General features: G+C 34.9%; 1 protein-coding gene across 4 annotated transcripts in view; it reads left to right on the top strand.

The window, feature by feature from the left end:
• raskol (Ras GTPase-activating protein raskol) overlaps positions 1-27,845 on the top strand; it is a 203,487-nt gene that overhangs the window by 21,089 nt on the left and 154,553 nt on the right. For 2 of the 4 annotated variants that reach the window (XM_012289660.2, XM_012289658.2), the window contains exons 1-2: positions 4,475-4,698; positions 15,429-15,552. The exons of the other annotated variants lie outside the window; for them this stretch is intronic. The gene's annotated coding sequence lies outside the window, so the exon portion shown is untranslated. Of the gene's footprint in view, positions 1-4,474; positions 4,699-15,428; positions 15,553-27,845 lie in introns of those variants that run through there. 4 annotated transcript variants of the gene reach the window in all.

The raw sequence follows: 27,845 nt of genomic DNA, 5'->3' as shown, positions 1-27,845 counted from the left end.
TGAAATTCTACATCTTCTATATCTTGAATTAATTTTAGACTTTTGTCTACATATGAAGTCTAATAATTTGATGTTTTTGACTTGTTATTTAAATTTGATGATTTGATGTTTCATTCCAGAATAGAATGTTTAATAATATTTGCATATTGATCCATCATATTCATATAAGTAACTTTCAAATGTTTCTACAATAAATAGTCACTCTGTCATATAAAATTACTCTGAACGATAAAAATCTTCAACTTAAAAGAAGTCCTCAACTGCATTATCCACTAAGATATTAAATGTGATCACAATTTGAAAAAAGACGAAAAGCAACCCTTGAGATGAAAACGCTGCGAATAAAAATAGCTGTGGCAGATGATTAAAAACCAGTTTATTCTTCTAATTTTTCCAAGTTCGTAGACCAGATTCTCCCCCTGACCGAGCAATTCGCATGGAGGATCCGTTTCAAGTAAACCAACACGTTCTTTCCGAGGGATATTCGGTTACAGCACGAAGAACAAGCAATCGTGAAAGCCTTGGAGAAGTTTCGCCTTTTTCCCCGCGTCGTGTCCTTTCGAGAATAAAAGCAGAATGAGGCTGAAACGTTACGAGAAAAGCGTGCAAATCCCTGGCACTCGCCGAATCCGCGTGTTCCCTGTCAAAGTTGTAAGTGGCCGACGCGTTTCGAGGAAAACTCTTTCCGGAGATGGAACACGTTCGCGCGAGCAACGTCACGAAGCGAGCATATTTTTCGCGCGTAACCTTCCATTATTCTGGCCGAGAGGATCGGTGCTGCAATTTCCGAAGAAATTGAACAAGTTCGAGAACGCTTTTGCCCCTCTTGCCGTGTTCCGTATCATTTATCAGCCGCATCGCCGTTTTGTTGCTTCGACGTGCGCGGATCGATCAACGTTTTGTTTTCGCGATGCTTTTTGCATGAAAAGAGATGCAAGCGTCGCGGTTTTCAAAAGCTTCCCGCCGCTCCATTTTTCCGGCTTTTTGAGATTCGCTTGAATTTTCAATGACGATCGTGTCATTTTCTTCCGTTTCCAGCTTGCAGGAGAAAAGGGAGGATATTGGAAACGATTTTGCAGGCGAATCGAGTTTACATGGCTTGCTTTTTATCGGGACCTGGAAATGGATGGAGGTCACATATCTAAATATACTGGGTGTCTCACAACTGGTGTTTCTTTCGGAAAAGGTATTTTAGATGGTATTAAATTTCCTTTGCAAAAATCAGGTTTGAAGCATCATTATCCCTTTCAAATTTAAAAGCTTCAAACCCCATGTTTGTAAAAAGGAAAGTTCAGAATTATGTCCTCTACAACTTCTTTCTGAAACTTACACCAGTTGTGAGGCACACTGTATATTATGAAGTTGGCGTGCACGAAACATTGGGTTTTCTATTGAATCAAACGCGATTTCATGACATAAAACTATCGCAAACCCCCGATTTATCAGATTGGAGCTAAAGTACGGAGAAAAAGGCTATGCAAACACCTCGATATTAGTCTCAATATAAAATGGCTGGTTGCCAGTTACAGAAAACAATGATCGATTTCGAAGCACTGGAACAAAGCGATGATATAAATGTATCTCAAAATAGTATGATACATTAATTCAAAATATGATGAAAAATATGTAATATCAGATGTAAAGAAAAGTCTCGTAAAAGATATCAGATATAAAGAAAAATTTGTGTCTGATAAGATAGATGTACGTTTGAATGAAAGATAGCGATTTTAAAATAGCTCTGAATACAAGTATCAAATATTGAGTATGTATGTATTATGTGTATTATGTATAGAGTATGTATATATTATTTATATTATGTATTATGTACATCGAGTATGTATATACAGTATATTCTATACACCCTATATGTATAATATCGAAAATTACATTTACACGTACACGTGTACAGTGTAGATAATTTAATTAGAGTTTATAAAAGGATACTGTCATTAACCGCTTTTAGCCGTATTAATACTCATCGCATGGGACACTCCATTTTCCCGTAGTAATTTGAAATTCCCTCCAGCATTCAACAAGGCCAAGTTTAATTATAATTTAATCCACTAAGTGTGGATTGTAGTCGATGAATTTTATTATTTCTCTTCTATCAAGATTCAACGAGTTAATCGATTACTTATCAATCGAGCCTACTTTATGTAACTAGATTATACAACACAGCACTTACATAATTTACGAAAAAATTTATAAAGACGAGAAAATTCTCAAATATTACTCAATTATGTCGGCTAAAAACTAATATTAACATTTTTTCCTCAAATTTTCCAAAATTCATAGATTCTAAAATTCTGAAATTCTTGAACTACCCTCTCTACGTTCCGAAATTCTAAAATCCTCAAATTCTTAAATTTTGAAATTCCTAAATTCTCAAATTTCTACGCTCCGAAATTCCTATATCTCCAAATTCTTAAATTTTGAAATTTTCAACTCCCCAAATTTCTACGCTCCGAAATTCCTAAACCTCCAAATTTCTACGGTCCGAAATTCAAAAATTCCCAAATTTCCACGCTCCGAAATTTCTACACTTCCAAATTTCTACGCTCCGAAATTTCAAAATCCCCAAATTTCTACGCTCCGAAATTCCTACACCTCCAAATTTCTACGCTCCGGAATTCCAAAATTCCCAAATTTTCAAGTTCCCAAATTTCTACGCTTCGAAATTTCAAAATCCCCAAATTTCTACGCTCCGAAATTCCTAAACCCCCAAATTTCTACGCTCCACAATTCCAAAATCCCCAAATTCTCAAGTTCCCAAATTTCTACGCTCCGAAATTTCAAAATCCCCAAATTTCTACGCTCTGAAATTCCTAAACCCCCAAATTTCTACGCTTCGCAATTCCAAAATCCCCAAATTCTCAAATTCCGAAATTTCTAAGTCTCTAAAATTTTCCAACATCACTCAATCACATCAGCCAAAAACTGACATTAAAATTTCATCGAAAGTCTTGATATTTCTAATTTTCACGCATAAAGATCCCTTTCATTGTTTTCATTCCGAGTTTTTCCACAGTAGCTTTTTTTCGACCCATGGGGTCTATAGAAGCCTCCAGCTGCGAAACAAAGCGATACGCTCGTGCCGTTTCTTCCTCGACCATTTTTTACTCTTCTTTTTCCCCCTTTCTCTCGCTCTTGTTTCGACATTAGCTCCGTTCCTCTTTTCCCTATGAAATCCTGGTGTTCTCGTTTTTTTTTGGCTCTCTCCGTGGTTGTCTCGTCGAGCAGACGACTTGGCGCGCGCCAGTTTATGTCCTCGAGAAGTTACGGGCCTTCCTCAACTCGAGAGGAGTTTCCGACTCGCGCGGAAAACGGCCACCGTTCCTTTACCATAAAGTTATAATTTTCCATTTCGAACACGCTTAGACAGCGAGCGTAAATTTTAACGTCCTTTTATTCTGCACATTATCGGTACGGAACGTCCAGATCAGGATCACCTGCACGACATACATATATGTATGCTGAACGGGTAGGACGTGTGCCAAGACCTCCTAGAAAGCAATTTATTCGATGCACTAGTTTCGTCGCTTCTTGAAAGAAGAGCCACTTAATTGATCTTTGATGTTTCATGCCAAGTTTCTTCTTTGGTTATGCATTGATCGACAGTTGTACCAAGGGAGATGTCTTACTTCGGTCATTATTAAATTATGGAGGTTGGCCTTTGATGTATATTTTTCGAGAAGGAAAGTTTCACGAGAAAATTAGAAGTTTATGATAAAATTTCTGGAAGCCATGGTAAAATTATTTTTACTGCATTTTGTCGTTTGGGTGCTAGGGAGTTTGATATAGTGACGCATTGAGTGCGTCATGCATCGTGTAACGCAATGGAAGACGCTCCATTCATATTTGATTTTTTCATTTTTATTTAGATTCCCAAGTTGTTCATTTTCCCATTCTCAAATTTTTCAATTTGTATGAATTACTCATTTTTCCAATCTTCAACTTTTCTATTCCTCAAGTTCTCTTTTCCACCATTAAAAATTTTCAAGTTCTTGCACTAATTTTAAAAAGTTCAAAATACCCACATGACAACCCCTCAATATATTTGTAGGTTCATATGTATTATATGTATATTATATAATATTATACATGTATTATATATTATATATTTACATAGTTAGAAATCATATAGTCAGTCGCACGTGTCATGGGGCGTTGACAGTGTTACCACATCTACCAACTCAGCCGCAGAAATTCAAATGACGCTGACTGTATGCAGTTACACAATTAACCATTTTCTATAAATTGTACTATTAATATAAACATGGTAATTATAAGTAGTAAGTAATTACATAATAAAAGAAAGTGGTAGAATTAAATTCGAATTAGTTCTCCGAAATAAACGTCAAAAATCAGCTGATGTTCGCGATAGGGTTCGGTAGATCGCAGCGCCACCGCGCAGGCGCGGCGTCGATACGAACTAACTTCCACCTCCGAGGTTCGCCGAGCAGGGATTCGGCCGTGCAGTCCAGTTCCGATGTTCCTGCGCGACGGTACGAAACGATCGAGCCCCAGTCAATTCGTGTCCGAGTTCGAGTGCTTACCGTGCGTGTAACCTAATCGTTTTTCTTCGCGCGTGAATCAAGTGTGGCGGTTTTCAGTGAGAAAAATAAATGTGCGTGGAGCGTGCAACAGCTGAGTAGGTAGAGTGGAGGCTGCGGCGTGCGGAGGAACCAATAGAAACCGGTAACGTATCACGGGCGCGCAAAACGCGACTCGATTGAAATCGGAACGGTGACAATCGGGCGAACGTATCGCGTTTTCAACACCGGCGTCGTTGTTCGATATCGGTGCTGACCGGTCGAAGATATCGAAACGTAGATTAGGTAGATTAGATTTCACGGGTGAGCGCGTTTAACATCAGAGATCGTCGGAGCAAGTGGAAGGAGGTGCGCCCATGTAAACGGACAAAAGGGTTTCGTACGTGTGCGTGCGTCTTTTTTGACGCGAAGATGCGAGCGTCCGGCCTTGTGTAGCGTTGGCCACGAGTTTTGGCTGAACTTTTCGACCGTCTCGTAACCGTTCGTGCTAACAATTATCGAGTCCTTTGGGGATGTTACTACAAGTATTTGCCTCGCGGGTGACGCGACACTTTTTCTGACGGTTCGATTCGAGAAACAAGGTTCTATGTATATAGGCTGTTAGTGTTTATTTGAGGGACTAATTGTAGTACGCTTCCTGGACAGGTGTTGATATCTTTGACCGTATTATTGCTTTTGTTTTGTTTGGAACCGGAATTAGGCTAAGCTTGTGCTCCAGTATAGTAACGTGTGAACATGATTAAAGGGGAACGCTTTTTAATGAGTTGGTTATTTTATTTACTGAGTAAGGTTAATACTGTGTAGTTATTGACTATTTGTTTTAGAGTACAGGGAGTTAGTAGGATATAGAGACAAAGATCTATGAGTGTGAAAGGGAATACAGTAGCTTAGAGATTTATGGGTTTACACAAATAAGGATACAGAGCTAAGGGAATATAGGAATATAGTACACAAAAATTTTGCAATATAAAAATTTAAGAATCACGTATAGAGATTTAGAGATATCACGATATCAAAATCTAGGAATGTTGACATACAGCTGTGTATGAACATATGAATTTAAAGTGTAGTATATGTATAATAGAGTATATAAAGTGTAGTGACTTAGAGATATTTATTAATAATTATATTCCAGAAAAGAGACCATGAATTGATTTAATTTTCATTGAACATTATTTATGAAAATTGTTGAAGTCATACATAAGCATAGTTGACAAATTTAATTTAGACATGCGTAACGAACATAACTGCTATCTGCACGATATAGGTTCTCATAGTAATTGGAAAATGAAAGGAATTGTACCGAATCGTATTGTTTACAGTGTATACAGACGTTCTTGAGATGATGAACAAAATTACATTTATTTTAAAAACGAATTTGCAAGGTTACATAAATTTTAGAATCGTATACAACAAAATTGTTTACTTTATAACAAGAAACATCAATTTTCGATTAAATTCTTAACGGTTGAGTAAACTATTTGGTGGACCTCTTAATATTCATTGCATACCACGGCGCGAACGCAAACAGAAATTCAAATGAGCGTTCTGAATAAGAAGTACAAATTTTTTCTCAAAGTTGGACATACGGGTGCTTACATATGTACATCGAAATCGGAGAATGAAATTACAAATATTCGCGAATATTCATCGTTCGAAGATTTCTTGTTATACCTGCGAATTATCGTAGATTGGTAATTGCTGAACAAACCATTTTCTTCGCTGAATTCTAGTTAACATTCACCTCTCGAATTGTTACGACCGCTGAAATCAAATGAGTCACAATTCTTAGTAAAAAACTTAAACTCGAGACGGATTTTTCAACTTGTCCTTTTCTCTTCAAGACACATTTGTTCATGAATAAAACAAACCGTAACTGTAACTGATAAACCATGTCCGGACAGCGTTCCTTTGCTGCAATAGAGAAATCTAACGTAAGCAAACATTTATTAGTTCTAAATTTATTCTCAGATAAACTGTGACGTAAATTTTGTAATCAAACTTCCTTTGACTTTTCAAATTTTGAATCTTCAGTTTAGCTGCTTCTATATTCACAAAATACTGCACTAATTTTAATTTGAAATTGAAGCTCCATTTTACAGAGTATCGGCAGATGTTGAAATTTCCAAATTTCTATTTCATAAATTTAGTAAAATGATGTAAAGATAGGGGATGGAGTCATCCTGCACTTGGTCTAGGATTAATTAAATTTCTCAACCCCTTGCACTATGACTTGTCAGGTGCGTCAGAACTAATCACAGCTACAATATTAAAACAGACAGAGTTGAAATGTTATGTCAATTTGGTGTTATGCAATCGTTGACTATGCTAAAGGACTTGAATAATTGTACTCCAAATTGAATCGTATTAATTCGAGTAAAATTGATCACGAAGTACGAGTGCATCACGAGTCATACTCATCAAGGGATTAATTTGAATATTTGAATTCGATGAAATTTATGCGTGTTCGAATTATTCGGAAATAGTCTATCAAATATATATGCAAATTTGAATATGTGCATAACACGTGCAAGAAATATTATTTTTATATGAATATGAACACATTATAAAAACGTTATGAAGACAGTAATATTTTGATTAATGTAATCCGCTCTCCTCATACAATTATAAAAATGAACATTTATTTCGACAAGCTGGAAGTAATAATTAATACGCGAAGTTGCGATAAGCGTATCAAGTATACATTAATACATGATTTATTAATTACACATGGATGTAATTTAGATTGCGATAAACTGTAAGAAGCTTTTCATATTAATCACGAGGTACGCGTCAGGAGTTAGACACAAAATGCAAGGGGGTAATAGGAACTAATAACCAAAATTCTACATTATTTTATCTTTCGAAACCTATATTTGGCTCCAATTTATTAATTACCAAATCCTCCAATTATTTTGCCAAATTCACAAAACCCAACAAGAAGGATTAAGCTCGTTCATGCGAGAGCTAATGAACACAAGTACCATTCGAAAGAGAATGAAATGCAAAGTTCTCGCTCGTATCGCAGATAGATCGACGATTTGACGTGCAAAAAGAGAGAACCGCGAGTCGTTGCACGAGTCACGTATACCGCAAAGAAACCTTGACTTTTTTGTTGTACGATCGTTCCACCAGGGTATCGGGCCGACCATATTTTCTGCCCGAACTTCGTCGTGGTAGCGTATGAAAGTGAAAACCAGTTATTCTTTATCGTTTCGCCCCCTTTCCGTATTTGGTCACCGAATGGTTACGTCTTGGCGGGTTTGTTTTAAGGGCTCGTTTCATTTTTACCATTGGTTTCAGGGTTTCTTGTAAGGATCCGCGATTTTCATCGATACGATCGATCCTTAACAATTTTATCTGCCGTTCTAATGGATCTTGTCCTCGTACTCCTAACCGCTAATTTATTCCTTACTTTCAATTAATGATCGATAAAACTTTTATTGCTGATGTGATTGCGTTACTACATGAGGTCTTTGAATTACTGAATAATGGGATATTTTTGTGGAGCATAGGACAATCGCTTTTTATATTTTTCCATTTGTATATTTATGGATATATGATTTCCAAACTTTAAAATTTTCAAGTGCTCAAATTTCCAAGCTTCTAAATTTCCAAGCTCCCAAATTTCCAAGCTCTCAAATTTCCAAGCTTCTAAATTTCAAAGCTCCCAAATTTCTAAGCTCCCAAATTTCTAAGCTCCCAAATTTCTAAGTTCCCAAATTTCCAAGCTCCCAAATTTCCAAGCTCCCAAATTTCCAAGCTCCCAAATTTTCAAGCTTCCAAATTTCCAAGCTCCCAAATTTCCAAGCTCCCAAATTTCCAAGCTCCCAAATTTCCAAGCTCCCAAATTTCCAAGCTTCCAAATTTCCAAGTTCCCAAATTTCCAAGCTCTCAAATTTCCAAGCTCCCAAATTTCCAAGCTTCCAAATTTCCAAGTTCCCAAATTTCCAAGCTCCCAAATTTCCAAGCTCCCAAATTTCCAAGCTCCCAAATTTCCAAGCTCCCAAATTTCCAAGCTCCCAAATTTTCAAGCTTCCAAATTTTCAAGCTTCCAAATTTCCAAGCTCCCAAATTTCCAAGCTTCCAAATTTCCAAGCTTCCAAATTTCTAAGCTCTCAAATTTCTAAAACCCTCGATTTCCAAATCTCCAAATTTCCATCTTACATTCTCAAATCTCCAAATTTCCAAATAACCAAATTCTCAAACACCCAAATACAACCCAACCTGAACCACTCACCTCAAGCCACCAATCAAACCACCCTTCACTCCACAAAAATCTGCCACCCAAATTCAATCCTCTCTCATAATCATTCATATTTACAAACCCATTAACAACCCAGAACGCCAGAGTATTCAACTTAAAACATATCAGTCAGTAGAACATCCGGTGACAAAATGAAACCGATCAAGGAAGAAGAACGAGTTTATATCGCAGTTAGAGCGCACAAAAGGATAACGCAACGTCGCACCTGTTCCGCGACGTGAATGATTTGGCGATTTAGCGAGAGGAAATGTTTCGTAGGCAGCTTCGGCAGGGGTGCCGATGTTTGTTGCTTTTGTTACGTTCGAGTGAGTCGAGGGACCTACTTTGCTTCGTATTTACGAGGCGTAATTTATCATTGTAGGACTGCTATGTATCGTGGATGTTCGCTTCCATGTGGCCACTTAAAGCTTTTCATTACGAGCAGCAAGTGTTGCATAGCAAAGTTTAGAGTATGTGGAAGTTTTTCTGGAAGTTTATATTATGGAATTTTTAGAATTATGGGAGGATAAAAGTAATATTCACTTTCGTATGCACTAAACTATTTCTTATATATCACGTTAGAGCAGAGAAGAAGGAAGAAGATGAAAGATGAGGACTCACGTAATTTACGTTTCAAACTTCTAGTTTCATACACACACATGTAAACACACATATACGTTGCCATGCGGTGACAAATCTCAATGGGAATTAATTGGTCAATGAATGCACTGTTAATGTGTGCTAGTAGATCACTTTTTGGTGCTACTGGTGTGATGCTAATCGAGACTTGGTTTGAGAGAATATTGTTGGGTTCCGGATGTTAAGTGGTGTAAATGGAGGATTTTGCTAAAATTTATGGTTCGGTAAATGCATCGCAATGTGGCACTTGTAGTATGACAATTTGAAGCTCACAGTCTAAACTGTAGCACTGTTTTGTTGATATTATCAAAATGGTGGTTGTATGTATTATCAAACCTTGTTAGTGTCGATCATAGTTCATTGTGAACACAAGTCAGCTATTTTGTGTTGAGAAAATTGACAAAATTCTTATGTGGGAATTTTTATGAAGTCTTCAATTAACGAGCTAGGATATTAATAAGTTACAATATCAATAAGGTAGAATAATAACAGGTTACGATATTAACATGTTACAATATCAACAAGTTAGAATGTTAACAAGCTACAGTAGTAACAATTTACAATATTAAGAAGCTATAATATCAACAAGTTAGAATATTAACAAGCTACAATAGTAACAAGTTACAATATTAACAAGCTATAATATCAACAAGTTAGAATATTAACAAGCTACAATAGTAACAAGCTACAATATTAACAAGCTATAATATTAATAAGTTAGAATATTAACAAGCTATAATATTAACAAGCTATAATATTAACAAGCTACAATATTAACAAGCTATAATATTAACAAGCCACAATATCAGTAAGCTATAATATTAACGAGTCATGCTATTTTCCGAAACCTCCATCAAATCAAACTTTCTCCTCAATCTAATAATTGAATCTTTATCCTGCATTTAAGACACTTGATAAAGGGTTCAGATAAATCTTGATACCACAGTGTCTAATTTTACCACGCCATAAATTAATCTGGGATTGTCAAATTAAACGAGGAATGTAATACGTTTTGCCACGGACTCGATGTTCGGTTTAATTAAGAATCCGTGGCAGCCTCGCAATGGTCTCGTTTGATCTTCTTCGGTTCTAATTTCAATTTCTGCCATGTTGTTTTGTTTCGATTCGAATAGTTTCGCGTTGTGCCATCCAGCTCAGAAATAGACAGCTTCGTTTCGCGTTGCATGGTATCGTTACTACGTTTTGAGAGTCGGGTTACGGGTGTCTCATCGAACGATATGATTAATTAAACGGGGAACATGATTACGAGACGTTGGGTCACCATGCGAGATAAGGTGAAAGTATTTCTACTTATCGTATCTTTATCGAACGTTTTGTAAGTTTGGTCAACAAAGATCGAGACAAAAAGTCGTTAAAAAATGAGTCAATTTTATTTACACGTAAGAAATGTATTTGTATACAATATGCAATAAATGTGCTTTATATTTCCTTTTTGATATTCTTTATATTTTTTTCATGTGTGATATGTTTGATGTCAAACATTTTTTTTTAATTAAGTATTAGTTGATGGAATAGATGAATGATGAATTAACTCGTCTTATGTGAATAAGTTAGGTACGTAAATTCAAATGATATCAAAATAGGTCACACATCAAATAATCAATTAAATAATTGTCAAAATAAAAACAGTAATGTTGGAGCATCATCAAACTTCAAAATAATAAATTGAAGCATGATATTCAATAATTAATTGTAGTATCTGGTGACATTCAGTATGGCTGTTTTTATTGTGGCAATGAAAAGTACCAATTGGGTCTAATTACAAAATGAACACAAGAGAATGCTTCTCAATATTAGTTGTATCACACAGCGATCACTATGTTCATTCACTCAAATAATTATGAAGTAAAGACAACAATGTTGGAGTACCACTAAAATCACAGTAATGATTCAAAGCTGCAAATTGAAGTACTTCACTGAATTGTTCATTCTATCACATAACAAATTAAATATATTACGCTTTTGTTGTAACAATCAACGTGCTAATTGCATGAAATAATTACAAAATAGAGACAATATATTAAAACTGTAGAAGTATCTTCAAAATTGCAGTAAAGACCCGAAGCAGCAAATTAAAGCGTTGAATAATTAATTGTTAATTATATCACATAAAATGCAAATAAATATGTTGCTTTTACTGTGACGATCCACTGTGCTAATTGGATCAAATTACAAAATGAAGACAAAGTGAAAATATAAAAAATGTCGGTCTCCAAAATTACAATACCGATAATTATAATAATGATATCAAATTGAAGCGTTGCATTGAATAATTAATTCGAACTGAACGGATGTAACGAACTGATCGTTAATAACCGTCACTATAAATGTTATTTCTACAGCGAGAATACATTAAGAAACGTTCATTCACGTCGCAGTGACAGTGAAATCGGTCGAATTTTTCAGCGTGATCTCCTGAATCACGGTGACCACCCCCGCACAGCCGACAACTTTCATTTTCGTCTGTCTCGTGCCGTGTACCAAAATAGACCCCTTTTGCCAGGGGTCCTCGAGAGAACAGACACCCACCGAGTGTCCGATAAGTAAAAACCAACCAACGGTTATGTTTGTACCCTTGCACCTGGCATTCAGAGTTGTCCCCTTTTTTTTCTTTCTTTTCGACACCCTCCGCAGAGCACACCTTTTACGAACAGGCTGTTTCATGGCCGACAGGTGTAAAACTTTCGACTTATGGAATTCCAGTCAGGAAGTTGTGTTCGACCGAATAATTCATTCATCTCTGCTTTAATATTGGATCATTCAGTGCAACATGGAAAATAAAATGTATAGAATCAATTTTTGATGTAGTTCGAACTGAAATTCGATTTCAACTTTTTTTCTTGAGAAACGATTGACAAACTGAGTTCATTGATTTTATAATGAAGTTTAGTTTGGTAGAGTGTTGTGTTTATTTCTTCTAAAAACCCAAAATTTCAAATCACCGTACAACTCACTCAAAAGTCCATAAATCAGGAGTTTGTCTCACTCTACATTTCAGAAATCTCAGAACAAAACTTCTTGCGAAAACAATTTCACATAATCCAAAAGAATAGCACCACCATGTGAACACTTTCTAAAGGAATATCGCAGTAAAACGGCTAATAGATTTGTGATTCTGAGTAGAGTTTTGTCAGTCATCTTCCTGCTTGGAAATTGTTAGATGAGATTGAAAAGAGGGAGATAGAAAAGCGATTACTCGTTGAGTTTACAGGATTTGTGAACTAGTTCCTCGAGAACGTATCTAGTGTTTGCAGCGTTGTGAAAGGTCGAAGCAGAGATGGATGGTGGTTGGATGTTGAATCTCTTCTCTGCTTTACGAGTTTCTATCCTGCTGATCGGATCATGCTTTGGAGCTCGATTTTCGATTTTCAGTTTCTGTACTCAGAATAGTGAAATGAAGGTTCTTGGTTTCCTTAAGGAATCTGTTGGGGAATTTTTAGTAAAAAATTTTAGATGAACGTGATTCGTCAGATATTCTACTTTTAAATTTTATAGTGTGCATTGGTACTGTTGTGAAAATTGTATGATACAGTTTTAGTTTAAGAGTGATATAAATATCAAGCGGAGTTAGAGTGAACTAGAAATTTGGGAGACTGGGTTTATTATATACTTTCTAATATAATTTCTAATCTTCCGAATTTGCAATCTTTCAAATTTGCAATCTTCCGAATTTGTAATCTCCTGAATTTGAAATCTCTTAAATTTCAAATCGTCCAAATTTGCAATCTCCCGAATTTCTAATCTTCCGAATTTGCAATCTCCCGAATTTCTAATCTTCCGAATTTGCAATCTTTCGAATTTGCAATCTTCCGAATTTGCAATTTTCCGAATTTGCAATTTTTCGAATTTGAAATCATCCGAATTTGCAATCTCCCGAATTTCTAATCTTCCGAATTTGCAATCTTCCGAATTTGCAATCTTCTGAATTTGCAATCTTCCGAATTTGCAATTTTCCGAATTTGCAATTCTTCGAATTTGCAATTTTTCGAATTTGAAATCGTCCGAATTTCTAATCTTCCGAATTTGCAATTTTTCGAATTTGAAATCTTCCGAATTTGCAATCTCCCGAATTTCTAATCTTCCGAATTTGCAATCTTCCGAATTTGCAATTTTTCGAATTTGAAATCGTCCGAATTTCTAATCTTCCGAATTTGCAATTTTTCGAATTTGAAATCTTCCGAATTTGCAATCTCCCGAATTTCTAATCTTCCGAATTTGCAATCTTCCGAATTTGCAATTTTTCGAATTTGAAATCGTCCGAATTTGCAATCTCCCGAATTTCTAATCTTCCGAATTTGCAATCTTCCGAATTAGCAATCTCCCGAATTTCTAATCTTCCCAATTTGCAATCTCCCAAATTTCTAATCTTCCCAATTTAAAATTTTCCGAGTTACCAAAGACACGTATGAATACATTGCCTCTTCACGCGCCAACTCACGGGTTGACATCAGTACACTCCACCTATTGCATTCGAACATCGACTCCTTTCGAATCACTTACTATAATAGCGAAGTGCACAAAAGTGAAGTTATATAATTAAAGTAAAGGTCACAAATAATATAAGCATTATTGGTTAGAAAGTAAACTACTACGGGCAATTTGATCGTTTATAATTTTAATTTTATACTCACATATCTATGAATATGAAATAAACTTTCATGAACAATAAATTCATATGAAAAGTAAGATACCGAAGTGAAATCTAATGTAACTAAGCGATAAAATAACATTTTCATCGTTTTAGGTAAAATTGATTGAGATAAAAACATGTTAAGGTTTATCAGAACTTTCCATGTTAAGGTTGTACTGATTTGTTTTCATATCTGGTAATTTCTCTTATTAATTGCGCGAGACTAGTTGCGTTATTTGAAAGTCTATACTACTTTGCGTTAATTTACCCACTTCTGTTTACTTTTACGTTTCGCGAAGAGCACAAAAAATGAAGTATGCAAACTACAATCTACATTATACTTTCACTATACATAGAACCTTGTAAATCTTTTGATAACATCGGTTAATTATATCGTATGAAGTTTAAATTTTTTTAGGAACCTGCATCACAATTTTTGTTAAACTTAAACTTCTTTTCTTAATCACTGTTGTGATAGAAACTAAAATGACTTTATTCAGTTTCATTTAAATTTGTGGGTACTAGAAATTATACACATATGTGTTTTGCAATATTCAGTCATGCATATGTATATTTTGAAGATATCAGTCATGCAAATTTATACTTTGAAATTTTCGGTTATGCAAATATATATTTTGGAGTGGTCAATCATGCATATATATGCTTTGAAATTTTTTGTCATGCATATATGTGCTTTGACATGCTCAACTTTATACATACATATGTGTTTTGAAACTTTCAATCATGCACATGTGTGTCTACTTTGAAATGTTCAATTCTGCATGTATGTATGTGCAGAATACATGTATATGTTAATATGTATAAACATATATGTGTATTTTTTGAAATTTTCAATCATGCACATATGTGTACATTTTGAAACATTCAGTCATGCACATATATGTCTATTTTGAAATGTTCAATTCTACATACACATATATGCTTTGAAACTTTCAATCATGCACACATACATATATATATGTACTTCGAAATGTTCAGTCATGCACATATATGTTTACTTTGCTATATTCTACTCTACACATATGTTCAATCACATAAATCTATACCCAAAAACTGTCCACATATGCATACACATATGCTCCAATTTTGAAGCAAAATAAAAACTCATGAATACAAATTAAACCAGAAATAATCGAAGTAAGAAAGTGAAGCTATTTCGTATCTCGATACGCCGAGTTTCCGGTCACGTGGGGTAAAAAGCGTGTTTTCGCCGTAGGGCATACGTGAACCCCTTTGTCACCGATCCAGATTGAAGGGTCGTCCTTCGAACGGCTCGTAATCGACATTAAAATTAACTTTGCGTACACGATCCTCGCAGCATGCTCCAAAGCGACTGTATACCTTCGAGGAAACGCAAAATAGCATCCGGTGACGTGAAACGCCGCCGGCAAGGATCCTTGGCTTCGAAACGGCTCCTTGGCAAGGTTGCCCCCTCCGACGAGGTAAATTTTGCATTTTCTAATTGCGAGCGTTCTCCGAGCGACACGGCGCCGATTACCCGCGGTGAAATTCCGACGACATTTCGCGAATTTTTTTTCTTATTTTCTCACTTCCAAATTTTACGAAAAATTTTGGTATTTTGCTGGAAGAAAAATTTCAATTTTGCTGTATACTTTTGATATTGAAAATTGATTATAATTCATGTATTTCATATTTTGAAGTTCTTAAGGCTTTTCTGATAAAAATCAGTATTATGTGATAACTCAAGGGTAGCTTTGTTTATTCTACATTTCATGATTTTTTAAATGAAATATTTTTTGAAACTCTTGCAAGTGGCAATAACATGAAAATCAGACACAATTTTAGCCTCATAAATTAAATTTAATAATAATAAAAAAAAGTAAAAATGAAGAGTCTTACATTGAACGAATGTCATACTTGCTGAAAATGTTCAATAGAAATTTTTATTTGAAAAAGTGAATAATAACGAGTAGGAAAATTAAGAAGTTCTACATAAAGCTAATTTCATACCATTTGCTGAAAATATCCAATAGCAATTTTTATTTAAAAAAGTGAATAATAACGAGTAGAAAAATTAAAGACTCTTACATAAAATTAAAGTCATGCCATTTGTTAAAAATATCAAATAGAAATTTTTATCTGAAAAAGTGAATAATTGTATATGTATACTAATAATAGTAGTTAATGTACGATGAACAGCAAAGGGGTGAAGAGAAACAGTAAATGGACAAACGTAAGTCTTTCCACGATCCGTGAAAGTTATCATTTTGTCCGAGTGTTTGAATATGGAAATTGAGATTGGGTTTCGAGATTTTCGACGAAGTTTTGCCGTTGTGTTTTGAAAGTTCGAACGAGTGATTGTGTTTGGAACGTGTATAAGAGAAACGTGTTAAACGCGTAATTAACTTTTGCATCGCTAATGTATTAACTAGCAGCATATTTGCCCGATATGCTTTTATGTTGCGACTAAAGTTTAACGACAGCCAGTTTAGATCGATATCGTGGAGTTCGTAATGGATAGCTCGATGTGATTTAATTAACGACGAAATCTGTTAATTTGTAGTTTAATCATCGAATTTGATCCAAGCTGTGCAGTGATTATTTCTGCTTGTTTAACAATTGAAAGCCTTTCCCGTTATTAATAGCAGAATTTACGCAGTCGTGTATGAATGGTTTAATTTTGACTAATAATCGGGAGATTGTTAATTACCCAACGTTATTGGTGTATTTAGTGTGGTATTGTTGATAATATGCTTTTAATATAGTAATTGATTTAATGTGTATTGTTCAAACTGTATTGTTTGATTTTAACTTCGTGGTATATGGACTGTAAAGAATGGATAATCATAATGGATTAAAGGCTCGTTTTAATTATTGTAATTTAGTTTACAGTTGTTTTTGTGAAATCGAGTTTCTAGCCAGTGGTGATATTTAATGTAATTAATAACAAATAACTGCAGTTGAATTATTGTTAATTGCAATTCAGGATAATATTTTTAATTGCATTGATCTATTATTTCAGTTAGTGGTTAAATTAAATTGTATCAATGATCTAACATTAGAAAATGAGTCAGTAATTATTTGAAGTAAAATTATATTATTTGGCACAGGAAAATAAAAGAAATTATTTAAGCAGATGTAGTAACGCTTAAATAATTGTATAATTTAAATACATTGAAAATTTGATTCCATTTACAGAAAATACTTTTGCAAAATAAAATAGTTTTCATATCAGATTTTCTAACAAAAATAGTTTAAAATTATTAATTATGAATAATCTATTAATTATAACAAGGTTCTGTCATTGTTGATTTTTTCCAAAAAATTGAATTTTTTTTTTTTACATTAAGCAGTTTGTTCAGATAACTCGCTTATCGTCGTTAAACTTTCTTCCCTCGTGAATGTTGAACGCATCCGCGCATAAAGTTAAATGAAAGAAAGCTCGATTAAAATTTCTCGAGGGACATTAATTGTTACGAGTCTCGACTGAGCGGTTCATTTGCAGTACTTACGATTCGTCCTGTGACTTTCCTCGTTTCCCTTTTCTCACAGTGAAAACAGATTACCTCCTACTAAAAGGACTAGCAAACGAATAAAAAATGGTAAAAGGAAACAGAATACTCTGATAATAACTGAAGTTTACGTAACTGATTGAATAAGAACAGATCTTATTATATTTTCAACTGTATCAGACTGAAATTGTTATTTATATCATTTACTTTCTAATTTATTCGAAAGATAAATGAAAAATCAATTTGATGTTTATTGAAAATTATTAACAATTTTGATTAAAATAAATTAAAAATCAATTGTCTGAGAATTCTCGTTTAATTAAGATAAATTAAAGTCAGTTGCTAGAAAAAATTCTCATTTAATTAAGGTACATTAAAAATTAATGCAATTAGTGAGAATTTTCATTTCAAGATGAATTAAAAATCTCCATAATCAGCAAGAATTCTCATTCAATTAAAATAAAGTAGAAGTCAACCAAATTATGAAAAAGAATTTTCATTGAATTAAGAATCCAATCGTCAGCAAGAATCCTCATGTAATTAAGACAAATTAAAAGTCATCCAAATTGTCAGTAATTTTCATTTCATCCCAAAGATGAATTAAAAATGCCTCAGTCATCAGCAAGAATTCTTCAATTAAAATAAACTAAAAATCCCCCCAGTCAGCAAAAACTTAATTAAAATAAACCAAAAATCCCCCCAGTCATCAACAAGAATTCTTTAATTATAAATAAACTAAAAATCCCCCCAGTCATCAACAAGAATTCTTTAATTATAAATAAACTAAAAACCCCCTCAGTCAGCAAGAACTTAATTAAAATAAATTAAAGTCAACCCACAAGCAAGTATTCTCATTCAAACTAAAAGTCAATCGTCACTAAAAGTTCTCGTTCAAGAAGTGTAATTATGGCATAGGTATCCACGTCGTGCTGAAATATATAGCTTGGAGCATAAAAAAGTGGGATAATTATCCCATGAAATTTTATGAAAGAACCCCACGTAATGTCAACTATGGTAGCAGACGATCAGTTTCACAGACGTCGTCGGAAGACACAGGCCACTCGTTTAATTGTTAATGGCTTTATCCATGGCCTGTGAGCCACTTACCCCATTAAACTTATTCTCGCATTATCGTGGCCGTTTCGACCGACCGATCAATTACTCGCGAGTCGTTAGTACTCCTGGTATACATACTATGTTGTGGCCTGTTAACGCGTATCGGGATCACGCCGGGAATTGCACCTCTAGGTATTCCTTGTTGATACACGAGTCTATAGTGACGGCAATACGATATGTAATTTATCGTGCAATTCGATCGATAATTAATTGTCAATCGTATTCGTACTTGTTCGACAGACATTGATAACTCGGAGGTATTTTTGCTGCTGGCTGCTTTGAAACATTTCGGTTGACAAGTTTGATGAATTCTTTTGAAGTTGTTATTAATTGCTATTACTGTTTTGCTGTGTTTATCACGCATACAAGTATACGGGTACCTTCTATATTTAGTTAATAAATATTCGCTTCAAATTGTATTAAGCTGAAGGACCTTTCGAGGATCAAGGGTTAATAAACTATACAAAGATTGAAGATCTTGATAAAAGTCTGCTGAATATTAAAGATCTTGATAAAAATTTATCGTAGTTTGAAGATCTTGATGAAAATTTATCGTAGTCTGAAGATCTTGATGAAAATTTATTGTAGTTTGAAGATCTTGATGAAAATTTACTGCACTTTGAAGATCCTGATGAAAGTTTGTCGTATTTTGGAGATCTTGATGAAAGTTTGTCGTAATTTGGAGATCTTGATCAAACTTTGTCGTAATTTGGGAATCTTGATGAAAGTTTATCGTAGTTTAAAGATCTTGATGAAAATTTACTGCAGTTTGAAGATCCTGATGAAAGTTTGTCGTATTTTGGAGATCTCAATGAAAGTTTGTCGTAATTTGGAGATCTCGAACAAAGTTTGTCGTAATTTAAAAATCTTGATGAAAGTTCATCGTATGTTAAAGATCTTGATGAAAATTTATCGTACTTTGGTGATCTTGATGAAAATTTGTCGCAATTATTCAATTTCATAAAACGTATCATAACAATAATTATCCAAATGCTGAAGCTATTAACACGTCTATCAATAATGTTTTTCCTAACCTCGTCTTCGATTTTTTTCCTGCCCATGACTAATCGCGATGGTAATTACTGAAAATTACACAGTTAAAGGTTGCAAGAAACAGTATGTTTCATTTGACGGAAAACCCAACGTGATTGTATGTTAAAATTATGTGAAATCGTAGAAACTGGTTCGCGTGATAAGGATGAAACATCGTGAAATGGTGTTACCTTTTTTTCTTTTCTGTGTCATAAGCTATTGTGGCCTTTAAGCCGCTCCTTATTGAGGCCTCTGATAAGGTTACCGATAACAATGAGGCTAGGACAACGTTATGCAATGATAATTAGAGTCACTACGAGGCAACTGAAACGCAGGAAGTTTCTGTGAAGAACATCTACTGATTAAATACAGTTCTTTTTTTTCAACGTTCTGGTGTCTTTATTGTCTGGAAACTTTACAATGTATTTGGAAAAAAAATTTAGTAGAATTAGTACAAAAATTAATTTTGTGATTATTGAAGGTGATTATTAATCTAAATGAATTCACTGTAATGGTAATTAATTGTGAATGAAAATTTAAATGAATTAACTGTAATAGCAAATAATTATAAATTGAAATGAACCGCATATAATAATTATGAGTCAAAATGGAATAAATGTAATGACAATTAGTTATGAAATAAAATTAGATAAATTATAAAAATAAATACTGTTACTTCAGAAATTTGATTCATGTAAAAATTCGATAATTTTCTCAGCTCTAATAGTTCTAACTTGCTTTTAAATTGTACCGTGCATGTTTATCGTACTTAATTAAAGAACACCTGCAAAGGTTAAGAAACGAATGAAATCCTCCGTTTTTAGACTTGTTATGAAACTGCAAAATTAGCGCAAGTACTCGAGATAAAATGTAAAGTTTCTGTATTATTTATGGTAGACCGACTTCCTGTAGTATTTACGTAACTATTATAATTAGTGAAAACTTGGACTACGGCGTACCAACTTCCTGTCACAAAAATCACTAAAGCAGATCATACTTTTTAGAACATTTCTAGAGAAGAATCAACGACCTTTCTTTCTCTCATACGGAAATTATCCAACAGGAAATATGAACACTTCCTACATAGCGCGATAACGTTAGTCTCTTTTGTCAAACTTCGAGCTTGTAACTGATATACCATAAAACATAAGAGGATATAAAAACGAAATTTCAGCGACGACGATTTTATTAACAGCTCACTCGAATCGTTGACATTTCATTTACCGGGTTAATAATTCTTAATTTTTTTTTTTTAAGACAATTTTAATTTGGGAAAAAATGCATTGCTAGCTAATTTTACCATCTGTTCAAATACACTCCCCAAAAAATTGTTCACATTTTGAAACCAGTCATTTTTCGAAATCAATGTTGAAGTGTTCTTGGCAAAATACGTGGACTATCGATGGAAAGTAGTACGAAAGGGCCAAGTCTGGTGAGTATGGCGGGTGGCGCAAGAGTACCAACCAAGTGCAGAAATTGTGCCTTTAACCGTTTTCGCTGTGTGATGCAGCGTTGTGTTGCAAAATCACTTTTCCGTGTCTTCTAGCCCAATCTGGGTTTTTCGATCGATGCATGGTTCAAACTGATTATTTGTTGACGGTAGCGATCGGTATTAACTGTTTCATGTGGGTTCAGCTCGTGATGACACCTGATCGCACCAATTAGCATTGTCTTCCTTCCGAAGTGATTCTTGCGGTCGATGTTGATGGTTGTGTCAACCCATGACTTTTTGCGTTTTGGGTACCAAAGTAGAACCAAACATGCGTATTGCGTTTGGACATCGTAAGCTTCCACAAGACGGCTTATCGCGTTTTTCTTTTGATTGAACACGAAAAGAACGCGTTGCAACTGCTATTTGGTTCGAAACTAAACATACCACGAAAATATGCTAACTCGAAGTCTGAACATCAACGGTTTTCAAAGGTATTAGCAAGAACACAATAGAATACGCCCTTGTCTAGCACAATCCAGCGCTGAAATTAGGAATAATTAACCGGCACACCTGGTACATCAATTTATTAATTTCACGGTAGAACGCTATTAACCCAACATGAAAACGATTCATCCCATTAGCACCGAGCGTTAAAAGCATCGATAGTCCGAAATCATGGGGTAGAATAAACGCACCAGTATCAGTAGATATTAAAATACAACGAAATACATTTGCGGATTTGCATCGCGAACTTCCCTTGTTCGACCGTGCGAAAATGCAACGCGAAAGACGGCCGGTTAGGTATAAAGCTCTCGTGTTTCGCGAAAGCTCTCGATTTAAGCAGCTTACCATTGCCGCTACCGTTCTACAGGGTAGTTGGATTTTAAATTTCCATCGACATAAACGTGTTTCCATGGATCGCTACGGTCTAGCCGAATATCCTTGCTAATTTGTTATTCGACCGTCAACCCTCGTTTAATCTGCGAAAGTCGAGAATTCGTGAAAACTTTCTCAGAAACTTGCTCGTGGCGCGTTCCAATCCTCGGCGATCAATTTTCCATGCAGCGGTCGTTTGGGATGCTTTAAGAACAACATAAAGAAAAATGATTCGAGTCGTAGCGCCGGAATTGATACAGAAATGTGTTGTTGAACTCGCAGGGGGGACGTTACGGGTCCGATTGCAATTGGAAGATGTGGAGTCTCGTTATATGAATCTGGATAGTAGTGGAAGGTGTGGAGGGATTGTGGAGAAGGTGTATGAAACTCCTTCTGTGGAATACTTGGTTGCTACTTAAGATATGGGAATTTGTGAATCTATAACTTTATTGATTTATTAATATGTTAATCTGCAGATCTATAAATCTGTAAATCAGTAAATCTGTAAATTTAGAAATGTACAAATCTGCAAATTTGCAAATGTACATATCTTCAAATCTACAAATCTAAAGGGACTACCAGTCTACTAGTGTACAAATCTAATCTACAAATCTACAAATCTGTAAATCTATAAATCTACAAATCTACAAATCTGTAAATCTATAAACCTATAAATCTGTAAATCTATAAATCTACAAATCTACAAATCCGTAAATCTATAAATCTATAAATCTAAAAATCTGTAAACTTACAAATCTCCAAATCTCCAAATCAATAAATCTAAAAATCTGCAAGCCTATCTGTAATCAATAAATCCATAAATCTTGAAATCCATAAAATGTTTAAATTTCTAAATCAAAGAATTGCAAGTTCGTGAACACGAAAGTTTATAAATTCAAAAAGTTTAATTTTAGCACAGAGTTCTAACTTTAGAAACATCGCATTATGAGATGTTAATAGATTCTTTTCAAGAGCGTGTCGTAGTTAAAAGGTTGAAGGTGAAGCTTTTCACCAAGTTTTTAACACCCGACGAAGGTAGTTCGATAGCACCCTGCAGTGAAAAATCCAACAGCTAGTCGTTTGAACGAAATTTCAAGGCGATGATGAAGTTAAGCGTTGCCTAGCGAAACTCGTGACTGAAAATACGCTTTGAAAAGTGCATAATGTAGTTACTCGTGTGTCGACAGAATGCAATAAAGGTACGTGTGATACTGAAATTTGAAACTTGCTTAAATTTCAATCTGATAGAGGAGAATTTGGCAGTTTCGGGATTTGTGTACTCTGCAATTTTGATATTTAGAAAGTTGGACAATGAAGGTATTTGATAATTTACAAATTGGGAGATTTGAGGATTTAAGGAGAATTTGGGAATTTAGTGATTTGGACATTTGAGGACTTGGAAGTATGGAGTTCCAGGAGTTTAAGATTCGGGGAATGTAGGGATTTGGATGTTCAAGAATTTGTACCTTCAGGAATTCAGAAATTTGTTGATTTAGACGTTTAGAAATTCGGAGGTTCAAGAATGTAAAATTTCAGAAATTTGGTGGTTTAATAATTTGTGAACTCAGATGATCAAACATTTGAAAAGTCAAGAATTAAGAAATTTGGAAGTTTGATCATTTGCGAATGTAGGAATTTGGAGATTTGATCACTCGACAACTTAGAACTTTAAAGCTAGAGTGTTTTGTGTATTTAAGGATTTAGGCATTCGAATATTTAGGAACCTAAGAACTCAGAGGTTTGAGAAATTACAAGTTTACAAATTCTGTCGTTAAAAGATTTAGAAGTTCACTAATTTGGATGATCAAGAAAATATGAATTCAAAGGTTTGAGAATTTGGGAACCTAAAAATCTGTCGATTCTGAAATAAGAGACTTAGTTTAAAAATAAACAAATCCAAAATCCGAAAAATTGAAAATGAAGATTCTAATGATCAGAACAGTTGCACTCTTTTCCTAACACTCAAAGCAATTTCTTTCACTCATCAGCTATTTTCGCATCCGAACGATAAACTCTCCTAGCGTGAACATCCTTTCGACGCTTTTGCTCGCGATCTTCGCTTTCCCAAGTGTGTGCGTCTTTCCCATAAAAAACGAACAACGGGGCAACGTCTCTGTTACACAGACTCCAGCCAAGAACTGGACTGAGAACTGTCGGTTGCAAACGACTGAAACGCCAGCAGGAAAGAAGATGATGATGAAGAAGAATACGACTGGACTGCAACACGTAATTCATACCACAATTTACGCGTGGTCGCGAGTCAGAAAAACGCTTAATGCCCGGTTTTATGATCCGGATACATCGGGTCTTAAGGAGTACTCGGAGTGTTCGGGGGATTTCATTTTGTCCGAGACGTGGAAAACTTGACTTTGCCGACTAACTGTGAACGGCGGGAGAATTGCACGGCGAAATTGGGATAGAAATTGTTTCTGGGCAGGGTACAGCCTTCAACTTTTGATGCAGTAACGTCGCATTATAGTTAACCATTGCTTTCTAAATCACTTTGCTGTAGGTGTTTGTGAAATTGGTGGTTCAATGTTTGGGCCTTGTGAAGAATAGGTTTGTAGAATAGGTTAGAATTTTGAGGTATTGGGAATTTAGGAATTTGGAGACTTGAGAGTTGGGGATTTAGAAATTTGAGAAGTAGGAAATTGGGGATTTAGGAATTGGGGGAGTTGGGAATTGGGGATTTAGGAATTTGAAAAATAGCGAATTGGGGGAGTTGCGAATTGGGGGAGTTGGGAATTGGGGATTTTGGAATTTGCAAGTTTGGGAATTGGGAATTTTGAGGTATTGGGAATTTAGGAATTTGGAGACTTGAGAGTTGGGGATTTAGAAATTTGAGAAGTAGGGAATTGGGGATTTAGGGATTTGGGGAAATGGGAATTGGGATTTAGGAATTTGCAAGTTTGGGAATTGGGGATTTATAGATATTGGGAATTTAGGAATTCGAGGATATGAGAGTTGGGGATTTAGAAATTCGATGATTTGAGAGTTGGGGATTTAGGAAATTGGAAGCTTGGGAATTTGGAAATTTTCGAATTTGGAAGCTAAGGAATTTGGGAATTTTGAAATTTTGAAGCTAGGGAATTTGGGGATTTTGGAATTGGAGATTTTAGAATTTGTAAGTTTAGGAATTGGAGATTTGGAAATCTGGGAAGTAGGGAATTGGGGATTTAGAAATTTGGGGGGTAGGGATTGGGAATTTAGGAATTTGAAAATTTGAGAATTGGGAATTTAGGAATCTGTAAATATAGCAATTAGGGATTTTGAAATTTGGGGTATTTGAAATTGGAGATTTAGAAGTTTGGGGAGAACGAAATTGGGGATTTAGATTTCTGGAAGTTTGGGAATTGAAGATTTAAGAATTTAGAAGGTACGACACGGGAATTTAGAGATACATGAAATTTAGGAATTCGAAGATGTAGCAATTGTAGATTTAAAAATTTGTACATTTAGAATTTGGAAATTGAAAAATTATTGAATTGTGGATTTAGAAACCTTGAACTTAGGAATTCGGCTATTTGAGAATTGGGGACTTGACATTTGTGAATTATAAAATTTGCTCCGTGGAAGGTTAGGTTCACTCAACATTGTTTTTAATGAGTATGAGTCACAGTTGACCCACTCAGTCAATTAGCTAAGAACGCACAAAGCCTCAGAGCTGTAATTGAACCGCTAATAGTATATTCTTCATTTCTTCGCGCTCCTCAAGAAAACAGTTGCAGAAAACAGTATCTCTCCAAATATTGTCCTCTGCTGTGTGTTGCGCAATTATTACTTTTCTCGTTAAATATATTTTTGTTCGTCCCTCTTCGTCCTCATATCCTACATAAACATCTATCATATCTATAAATACCATTACAAGGAAAACGAAAGTATTCCAAATGTATAAACGAAAGGAAGAACAAAAGTTGAACTTCCCCTGACAAAAAGCAAGAACAATTGAAAGCAAAAGATATGGTAGCCCCGTCGAGGACACCGCTTAAAACCGAACGAAAAGGAAGATGAAAGAAAGCAGGGTAAAAGAGAATATCGAGCAACACAGGAAACGGCTTTCAGGCAGGTAGCAGCGACGCAACGTCCGGTGTGGATAACGCCTAACAAAAGGGTATCCTTCCGCTCGTGTACGACGAAATAGATACCGCTTTCATCGCGCTGTAGAAAGCAGATTTTTCGTGCAAAAGGTCGCTCCCGCACTTCCTGAAGCAACTTCGTTGACAAAGCAAGATTGTACGTTGCGAATAATTGTTGGAAAATTTGTAATCTGCGATTCAAGTAACGTTTAGCGTAATGACCGATTTCCGATCTACTATTTTATACTTTCACTGTCGAATACGTGGGAACACAATTTATTGGCTACTTTATGGGATTTACTTGTACTTCTTTGATTTGTCTGTCGCTTTTCCTTTCGTTATAAATCTAGTGGCGTATAATGATAATTTTAAGTTTTAGATGTAGTATGAACTGCCACGCTGAAACAACTGAAAATTGCATTAAGTAGCATTTTCGTTTTTAACAAATCTTACCAAATATTTGTACAGTATATTTATTTTTCATAGTTACAAGCAGTCATACGAGTATTTTCAATGAAGTAAGAGGACATATTTTTAATAATATGGATGGTAGATTTGTATGGTAATTGAAGTGCCATCCACATATGGGTGACATGTCACTCAAAGGGTTAAAGATCTGAAAGATTAACTCCGATGTTGATTATGAATATTCAAATTTTTTTGAACTTATGGCAATTTTATGTTGACAGAAGCATCTTAACAATATCTCTAATTTAAAATGAGAAATCTAATATATATCATTTTTATGTATATCCTTAAATCTGTTGCTAATTTTATAACAGGTCTAAGTCAAAAATTGAAATTGTAAAATTAAAATGCACTATTAATGCTATATTATTTAGTATGTAAATATTCTATCTTAAATAGTACTATATTTTGAAAATTGCATTGACTTCAATGTGTACATTGTAAAAGAACAAATGAGAAGTCGAAATCACAAAATGAAAATAGACTAATTGTAAGTTTAATACGTTATGAATAAAGTAATATATTTTTTATTATTCCTTAAACCTTCCATCTTAAATAAGTTTACAGTAAGTAAGTTAAATAGTACCATATCTTTTGAAGTTACGACAATTTTATAAAAGTTGCTTTTTTCAAAATGTCTAATAAAAAAAAATTAATAACTCTGTCTGAAGAAGCACAATTTTCTGAAACCTCATATAAAAACCTGAACATAGAAACTTGATAAAAACAACTCGCTAATTGAATATATCGACATAACTTCCCGAAGCAGTTATTAATCTTTTAACAGAAAGCGTAAGTTTCACATGGAAGGCATTAATCATTCCGCGGAGGCAAGTTCGGTTGATCTCTAAAAGCCATTTTGGTCGGTCTCGGATCCACCTCTATTTTAAGCGACGCTATATCTTGTACGAAACGCCGGCGCGAATAATCGTCCGCTGCGAGGTAGCCTTTAATCCCCGGCAGAATCTCAAATCCGGCCTTTGAACTCGAAATTCAGCGGACCACGAGCTTTGCCGCGGACGTAAGCCGGTATTAACTTACTTCGTGCAAGAATTTTCCGAAAAGATTCTTGTTCGCTGGAAATTTTTCAAGAATACCTGAAAATGAACCTCGGACTTCATTTGGAAACTTTCTCTGGGATTGCTACTTGTGAAACTTGGAGGGATTGTGAAGTTGGATTGTTAAGGTGGATTGTGGAGGTACAATAGAAATGAGGTACTTTGGGCTTTTAAGAAAGTTTGTTGAGGGTGAAATTATTATAC

The sequence above is a fragment of the Megachile rotundata genome, chromosome 4, assembly GCF_050947335.1.
Source record: "Megachile rotundata isolate GNS110a chromosome 4, iyMegRotu1, whole genome shotgun sequence".
In the NCBI taxonomy this organism is placed as follows: domain Eukaryota; kingdom Metazoa; phylum Arthropoda; class Insecta; order Hymenoptera; family Megachilidae; genus Megachile; species Megachile rotundata.
This window is presented reverse-complemented; position numbering and strand designations above follow the sequence as displayed.